This window comes from Lutra lutra, chromosome 1 (genome assembly GCF_902655055.1).
Source record: "Lutra lutra chromosome 1, mLutLut1.2, whole genome shotgun sequence".
NCBI classification, from domain to species: domain Eukaryota; kingdom Metazoa; phylum Chordata; class Mammalia; order Carnivora; family Mustelidae; genus Lutra; species Lutra lutra.
Window position 1 is genome coordinate 206,806,025 of NC_062278.1, and position 8,976 is coordinate 206,815,000.

The following is an 8,976-nucleotide window of genomic DNA, read 5'->3' on the forward strand; positions in this document are numbered from 1 at the left end:
TCAATCATCAGGTCCAGACATTTTCTTTCGGGCTTCTGACACCCAGTATTGGCTATGCACAGATCTTTGCCGGAGGAACTAGCAGGGAAAGTTCCAGAGCAAGAGGAGCCATGGTGGGAACCCGGAGAGGGGTGGAAGAATCCGGGCTGCATTTGGCACAAACTGTATCTCAGACAAGGAGGGCTTTATTGTTCCTTGTGTCATATCCATGGCGATACAGTGGCTCCAGGGACACGGGTCCCTTTTGTCTCCCCAGCTGCTGTCCTTAGCTCCCCGAGGAGCCTATGCAACCCCAGGTGGGAGGTATCGGCAGGAGGGGGAAGGGCAAGGGGCAAGCCAGCTGGGGGAACCGTGGCTTCAAGCCCAGTCAGTCCCCCAGGCTTGCCTTCACATCTGATCAGCCATGACTGGGTCACATCCTGCCCTCTCTGCAGACATGGGGGGAGTAAGGGTATTCTAAGCTGGGCACATCGCCACCATGATTGAAATTGAGGTCCCACGAGAAAGGGAGAAGGGTAGAAAGAGTCCTGGGAAGGCAGCCAATGGTGCCTGCCACAGAATGCAGGAAGAAGTGGTGAGCGGAGAAACTGGTAAACGTTGCGAAAATCAGTAATTGGCTAACCTCTAGCAAGACTGACAAGGACAAAGTTAGGAATATTAGGAATGCAATTAGGCTGCACTCGCAACACCACAGACCTCAGAAAGACAGAAAGGGGAGACAGTAGATATCCACATCAACTTGAAAAGTTGATGAAATGGACCAATTCCTTGAAAAACATGAACTACCACAATTCGCAGAAGATGAAATAGATAATCTGCATAGCTGTAATTACTAAGGATATTGAATTCGTGATTTTAAAAGTTTATTAATGTCCTCTCCACACCCAACCTGGGGCTGGAAGGCACGACCCCAAGATGAGTCCCGTGCTCTACCGACTGAGTCAGCCAGGCGCCCCCTGACCCCCTGAATTCATGATTCTCAACCCCCTGCCATCAAGGTGGGGCTGTTGGGGGGAAGACAGACACATAGATTAATGGGAAAGAGTAAGAAACTCAAGTTGCCCCAAATAAGAACGGACGACTATCTATCTATCTATCTATCTATCTATCTATCTATTTATTTATTTATTTGAAAAAGTGAGAACGTGAGAGTGGCGGAAGGAGAAACACTTCCCGCTGAGCTGGGAGCCCAATATGGGGCTTGATCTTGGACTCTCGTCATGACCTGAGCCGAAGGCAGACGCTTGACTGACTGAGCCACCCAGGTGCCCCATGCCAACTCATTTTTTTTTAAGATCATTTATTCATTTATTTGTCGGAGAGAGAGTGTGTGTGCACAAGTAGGCAGAGTGGCAGGCAGAGGAGGAGAGAGAAGCAGGCTCCCTGCCCAGTGAGGAGCCCAGTGCAGGACTTGATCCCAGGACCCTGTGATCACGACCTGAGCCAAAGGCAGCGGCCCAACTGACTGAGCCACCCAAGTGTCCCATGGCAACTCATTTTTGACAAAGACACAGAACGAGCTCATGGGAGGCAAGATAGGCTTCAGCAGATGATGCTGGAATGATTGGATCTCCCAAGGCCAAAAAGAGAACCCCAGCCTAAAGCCCAGCCAGACAATATACAAAAATTAAAGTGGATCATAGGTTTACATGTAAAGTGTAAACTTACAAAAACCTTTTTTAAGAGAAAATCTTCAGGACCTAGAAGAACTTGGTGAAGAGTTCTTAGACACAAGACACAGAAACACATCCCCAAAGAAGGAAATCAATAAATTTGACTTAACCAAAATGAAAACTCTGTTAATAGAGAATGAAAAGCTACAGACTACATTGTAAACCCCATATCTGATAAAGGACTCAAATCTAGACTATAAAGAACTTTCACAACAGGAGGGAGGGAAGGAGGGAAGGAGGGAAGGAAATGAGAGAGGCAGGAAAGAAGGACTCAATTAGAAAATGGGCAAGGAGACATTTTGCTGAACAGGGTATATAAGTGGCAAACACTTGAGAGATGTTTAGCATCACTGGCCATTATGGAAATGCAAGTGAAGACCATGAAAAGACATCATTATACACCAATTAGGACAGTGTAAATAAAAAATAGTGATAATACCAAATGCTGGCAAGGATGTAGAGAAGCTACCCAGCAACCACAAGAAAGACTACACAAATGTTCATAACCGCATTCTTTATGATCTCTAAAAAGTAGAAAAAAAGCAATGTCACGTGTGTTATCGCTTATCGAATACTAGATCATTTGAATTCGCTGTCCAGGATACATCAGTTAAAACAAATGAGCCCCGGGCGCCTGGGTGGCTCAGTGGGTTAAGCCTCTGCCTTCGGCTCAGGTCATGGTCTCAGGGTCCTGGGATCGAGCCCCACATCGGGCTCTCTGCTCAGCGGGGTGGCTGCTTCCCTTCCTCTCTCTCTCTGCCTGCCTCTCTGCCTACTTGTGATCTCTGTCTGTCAAATAACTAAATAAAATCTTTAAAACAACAACAACAACAACAACAACAACAACAACAACAAAAAACAAATGAGCCCCGGATCTCTAGTTTAATGGAGGTTTCCAAGTCATCATCATAAGATCATGGTCTTCAGAAAATTTCCCATCCTTCATTTTGAAATTAAAATATTACACAAAAGGGGGCACCTGGGTGGCTCAGTGGGTTAAAGCCTCTGCCTTCGGTTTAGGTCATGATCCCAGGGTCTCGGGATCGAGCCCCGCATCGGGCTTTCTGCTCAGCGGGGGCCTGCTTCCTCCTCTCTCTCCCTGCCTGCCTCTCTGCCTACTTGTGATCGCTGTCAAATAAATAAATAAAATCTTTAAAAAAATATATTACACAAAAGGGGCACCTGGTGGCTCAGTTGTTTAAGTGTCCGCCTTTGACTCAAGTCGTGATCCTAGTGTCCTGGGATCGAGCCCTGCATTGGGCTCCCTCGTCAGCAGGGAGCCTGTTTCTCCCACTTCCCCTGCTTATGCTCTCGCTTGCTCATTTGCTCTCAAATAAATAATAATAATAATAAAAACTTTAAAAAACGTTCCACAAAAATAGGTGAAATAAGTATGGTAATAAATTTTTGATATACGGGAAACAGTGTACGAGACCATTCCTTCGCTTGGCCCTGTACTTTGGAGAGTAATGGACTGGAAAATTAAGTTCCTTGAGGACATCTGGCCTCCGGGTCATCTCTGGAGAGGTGTCAGGCCTGGATTGATCAGCAACAGCCCTTTCCCAGCAGAGGAAAGGACAGAGCCTACTGGCCCAGAGACCCAGGCTTGGTGCCTGTGGGTAAAAGGGGCAGCAAGAGGGCAGGGAGGAGGCTGGGATTGCCGGGATAGGCCCCCAGGGGCTGGGACAAGGTCTATATCACAGTGAGGACCTGGGGATTTGGGGTCAGAAGCACAGTCCCTAAAGTTACAAGGGGAAATTCTGTCTAGCCCAGCAGGCTGCAGTCAGGAGTGTGAAGGCACCTAGTTTGAGCAAGTCTAGTCCTCTGGAGTTGGCCTGTCCTCCCAGCCATGTCCCTGTTGGGGTCCATGCTGCTGCTCACCACCTTTGGGGCTCTAGTGCGAGATGCCTGCTCACCTTCATTCAGGTAGCACTTCCACAGGGGTCTGAGCCATGTCCAGGGTCAGGTGCAAGCCTGCCCACCCCTAAAGGAGCTGGGGATTCAGATCTGCTCCGTGAGTACCTGCTCATGCTGGGCATTGTTCTAGGGGCTGATGATGCGGCTGGGAATCATGATCTCTTGCCCTCCCAGAGCTGACCTCCTGGGGGCACGAGGTGAGCCCCTCCCTCAGACCAGCCCGAAAGCCCTTGCTTCCCGAGAGCCATCGGGCTGGGCATTACACTGGGGCATGGTGAGTGGTGGGACCTGGGGCTGCATGGACGAGGCTCGGGCGCCTTATTTCCCCACTTCTTCCCATGGCCGCTGGGGGGCAGCAGAAGACACCGACCCAGGGCCCTGGAAGGGATTGTGGGTCAGTGCAGCCTGTTTGCCCGCTGCTCCAGTGGGTCTTCTGTAATGCACATCACCCCACCCGACAAATCCAATCAGTCTGTTCTTTCCCATGGGGCCTATTTGACATCAGAGATGTTCGCAAGAGTGGTGCTCCGTCTGCGTGAAACCCAGAACAGTGGGGATGGTGTCCTAGGAGAGCCGTAGCTCTTCCTGCCCCTTCCCCACTGGCCTGCCGGGTCCACGCAGCAGTGGTTCCAGAGTGCGTGGGCCCCCAGCTCTGAAGGGGGGCAGCCCCAGCCCCATCAGGTCACAGGCAGCTCATCCCTCCTGCGGGAGGGTCTGCACCTGTGTGAGGCATCTGTGGACAGCATACCCAGGGTTGCGGACCCTCTGTAGTCTGCTTGGGAAAGGGACTCTCCTGGAAGGTCAGGGCCCCTTAGCCCCTCAGCCAGACCTCACATGGCACCCTCGAAGCTTGTCCTGAGCATCTCTTGTTTGGAGCCAAGCTCCCAAGATGCCGGTTGTCCCAGGGGCCATCCAGGTGGCATAGGGGTCTCGCCCACCTGCTGGGCTTGGATGGGCATTCGTGAGCATTCCACAGAGCAGGAGTGAGTGTGTGTGCCAGGTCCTTCCCTCCCTGGCTGCTTCCCTCCCTGGCTCAGGCCTGGCCTTGGCCTCTGGCAGCTGTGGGCTGGGAAGGGGTGTCCAGGCAGAGTTTCCCGGCCAGCCTACCCCTTCTCTATGTATTTACTGGTTTTCTCTAAATGTTCCCATTACTCAGGCCTCTGGTCGGCACTGAGACAGAAATAAATCCCACAAGGCAGCCCGGCCAGAAGCCGGGAATCCAATTCCCCATCAAAGGCCGGAAGAGGCCCCTGTGCAGAGCACGCCAGACCACAGGGGCCCACACACTCCACATGGCCACGGATACAGCCACGCACACCCCCCACGCACACACACGTGTGCACCCACGCGCTCTCCCACATACGCCCACAGGCACTGTGCCTTACACCCACCCCTGCACGAGCAGGCCCCCCCATGTCCCACACACACTCAGACTGGCCTTCTGCACACATATGCCATCCCAAGTACACACCCCCTGGTGTGGACTCCGTTTGTGCACATGTTCCCTGACAGCTCGACTTACACGCCATTGTGACCACACACTCTGGGGTCACAAACTCAGTCATCCTAAGGTGCTGGTCAGCGAGAGGAGCGGTGAGGGGGTGGGAGGATGGGCAGCCCCCATGAGCTCTGGAGGAGAGTAGCCTCATGGGAACGCGGCCCAGGGCTGCCAGGGCTTCTGAATTTTTAAGAGAAACTGGAAAGCTGAATTTTTATGTGAAATATCCTGATTTTTAAATGTTGGCTCAAGATGTTGAAAATACTGTAAGGGCCAAGCCAAACACGTCCCTGGGCCAAATTCCACCCACAGGCGGCGTTTTCAGACCACAGGTCCACACAGACACACACACACACACGCACACACAGATAGACACACACATATACACAGCCATACAAACAAGTACAAACAGGCACACTGATACACAATACAGTCGCACACAGAGACACGCAAACGGACATCCACATCTGTACGCACACACACAGACACAGGTATGCACACGGGTAGAACCACCAATGACAGTGCAGCGGACACAACACACACATATTTGAAAAGACACACACAGAAATATACATGCATAAATACAAATAAATACACAGACACAAATATGCATACATAATACAAATAAACAGATACACCTAGCGGCTCCACAACACATCCCTCTGTCTCACTGAGATGGGCGAGCTTGGTGGGGGTGCAAAGCCTGTCACCTGCTGGGAGAGGGTCCCCAGGAGAGGGTCTCCCGGCGTGGGCTGCTGGGAGAGCAGAACCAAGGGGAGTGGGAGGAGCAGAGAAGGGGAAGAGTTTGCAGCCACAGGTCCTGGAGCTCTGGGAAGAGAGGTTGGGGTGACCACAAGCCTGCCCTCCCCTGCCCTGAACCCCATCTTCTCAGCCCGGCCTGGTCCCCTCCTCCTCCCCACAGGGAAGCAAAGCCAGCAGGAGCCCATGGGGGTTGCTCATCTGTCCCCTCACCACCCACGCCCAGTGGATCCTTCTGAGACTGTGACCTGAAGCCTTTAGGATGATAGGATGATTGAAACCTCTTTATTCCCACTGAAGCTGCTGGGGTGGCAGGGGGCCTAAACAGTAGGTGCATAATTAATGAAGCTGTCTTCCCTCCCCCACCCACAGATTTGGAAAGCTGAGACCAACATGAAAGGTGGGAACCTGGTCTCCCGCCTCCTCTGCTTCCCAGACCTGGGCTCCTCTCCTCAGCGCTTGGACAGGGAATCGCTGCCCAGAATCCATGCCTGCCACCTCTCAGCCCCCACAGCCTGCATGACTGTGACACTGAAGAAGGAGGGAACCTGTCACTGAGCATGTCCTGGCCTTGTGTCCCAGGGGTCCACTAAGGAGCAAGATGGGATACTGAGCCCACAGAGGCCAAGAGACCCGGGCAGGGGCCTGACATCAAAGAGAAGCTGAGGCTCAGAGAGGGAAGGCAGCTAGCCCAGTGTCACACAGCACACCCCGGGAGCCAGCCACGGTCCAGGCCCCTGCTTGGCTCCAGAGTCCCCTCTTCTGGCCCAGCCAAGGCTTGTTGCCGTTGGCCATGGGAGCCTCAGGCTGGAATCATTCTCCCGAAATTGGCTGAGAAAGCATGAGGGACAAGCCGCTGGACGCAACCCAGCCTGTGTGCCGGAGTCTCGCAGCAAGGCCCACAGATCCTGCCCCTCTGATGGAACCCTCAGCCGGCCAGACCTCTTCTAACAGCCAAAGCAGAACCTGGACCCTCTCAGGCCCCTGGGCAGGGTCATGACCCCTCACACACCACCAGAGGAGGGCTGTGTCCCCCTTAAGGTCCCCTAGGGCAGGGTCATGTCCCTTCTGAACTTCCAGAGAACTCAGTCCCCTTTCCCCAGTGTCTGTGCTGCTCCCTCCCACCTCGCCAGTGTTAGGGCGGGAGGCTGTGGGCTCTCACAGCCTGCGCACTCGGGGGGTGCGTGGGGCCCGGCTCCATCTTTGTTCTCGGCTTGCAGGTTGACGGTGGCCAGGGCCACCTCTCTGATGCTGCTGGACGCCCAGAGGCCCTGTTCTGAGCTGAGAACTAGGCTCTTATCTAGCCTGGGGGCCTGGCCTCGGGTTCCAGGCACCACCAGCCGGTTATGTTCCTTCCAAGGGTCTCCAGAGGCCCCTCTCCCAGTCTGGGTGTAGACAAGACCGGCCAGAGAGGGCAGAGCCTGTTCACATGCCCAAGGCAGGTGGGAACCGAGGCCTGCCTTACTGGCCCCACTTGGGGTTCAGGGCAGCCCATGAGGTTCCAGACACCCTGGCCAAGGAGGCTGAGGAGCTGGGGTCTCTCGGTGCCCTCCGCCCTGCCTGCCTGCGCCCAGCTCGGCTGGTGTTTACGTGTTCCCTGTGGCTTGGCTGGGCTGGGAGGCCTTGAAGGGAGAAGTGACCACCTGGTTTTAGCCTCTGCTCAAGGCAAACAGGGTCCTGACTGCCTGCCAGGCCCCCTGAGGGCTCCCACTTCCTCTGCCAACACCTGGAGGGCCCAGGTGCTGCGCGGGGCCTCTCTGAGTGGGCAGGCCGGCCCTGGCCTGGGGGCTCCAGGTCGAAGGCAAGAGGGTCCTGGCCTAGGGCCTTGGACTGGTGTAAGGTCCAGTCCTGCCTGGACATCCTAGAAAGGGGGAGGCCTGGCCCTGTCCTAGGAGGTATTAGTCTGAGGGGTGAGCACAGCCCTATCCTGGGATGGAGGTCCCTGGTCTGTGGGATGAGGCTCAACCCTGCCCTGAGGGAACCCAGTTTGAGAGGAGACGCTCAACTCTGTCCTGGGGTCGCATAGACTGAGGGGAAAGACACAGCCCTGTCCTAGGGGTACCCAGTATGGGTGTTTCAAGGTGAGCGGGCCTCATGGACTCTCCTTCAGAAGCCTCCTGAGGAGGAGTCTGGGTGAGAAAATGGGGCCCCGGGGCTCAGCCAGCTAGAGGCCTCGAGGACTGCCCGGGGGGTGGGTGGGATGAGTTTTCCAGAGGTCCCGTAGCTTTGAGGCCTGAAGAAGGGCATCACACAGACACCCCCGGGACGGGGATGGGAAGGTATCTTTTCTGCCTGGGTCTCCTCCCAGCCAGTGCTTCATGCAAGGTCCTTCCTGCCTGCTACCTGCCTCCCACAAGGCTGCCTCTCCCCTGAGGCCTGAGTAACCTCCTCCCACCTCTCCAATGCCATGGGGACTCTTCTAAATGTGGCTCAAATGCTGCTCTCCTGTATGGTTTCCAGTAGCTTCCAGCATTCACGGGAGTCCTTGGTGCTCAAACTGGCTCAGTGGCCCTGCGGGTCCTGGCCCACGTCTCTCATAGCGCTCCAAGCACGTCACACCCCGTGGAACCCCATGGGTGCACCAGGCCTTTGGGCCATCGTTTGCCCTACCCGCCATCTGGAAGGGCTGGCGGGGCTGGGCCTGAGGCTGCTCCGAGTATGTCTATACCACCCACCGCCTGAGTTTGCGGTCCCGGCCCCATGACCCCTCGCCCAGTCCCCAGTGGGGTGGGGGTGCTGTTCAAGGTGGGGGGCGCTTTCCAGATGCCGAGTCCACAGAGAACAAAATGTTTAGTGCTAGAGATGAGGGAAGGAAGGGCCAGGCAAGGTCACTCGCTGGTACGGGCCCAGGGGCAAGGCTGGCCTCAGGCTTGAGAAGGAAGCTTGTTCTGGTCAGAGCGTGGGGTGGGGATGCCGTTGGGCCGGTTCCCAGCATCAGGCGAGGGGGCCTGTGGTGCCCTAGGGCCCAAGACTGGGGTGGGCAGGGGGTAAGGAACGCTGCGGGCGGGTGTTGGAGAGGGGCACTTAGTGGCGGTCTCGGACCCCCCGTGAGCAGGTGTGCCGAGTCCTGCAGGTCCCCATGCCTGGCTCCCCCACCCGAGAACAGACCTCAGACCATGTCCCACTTGA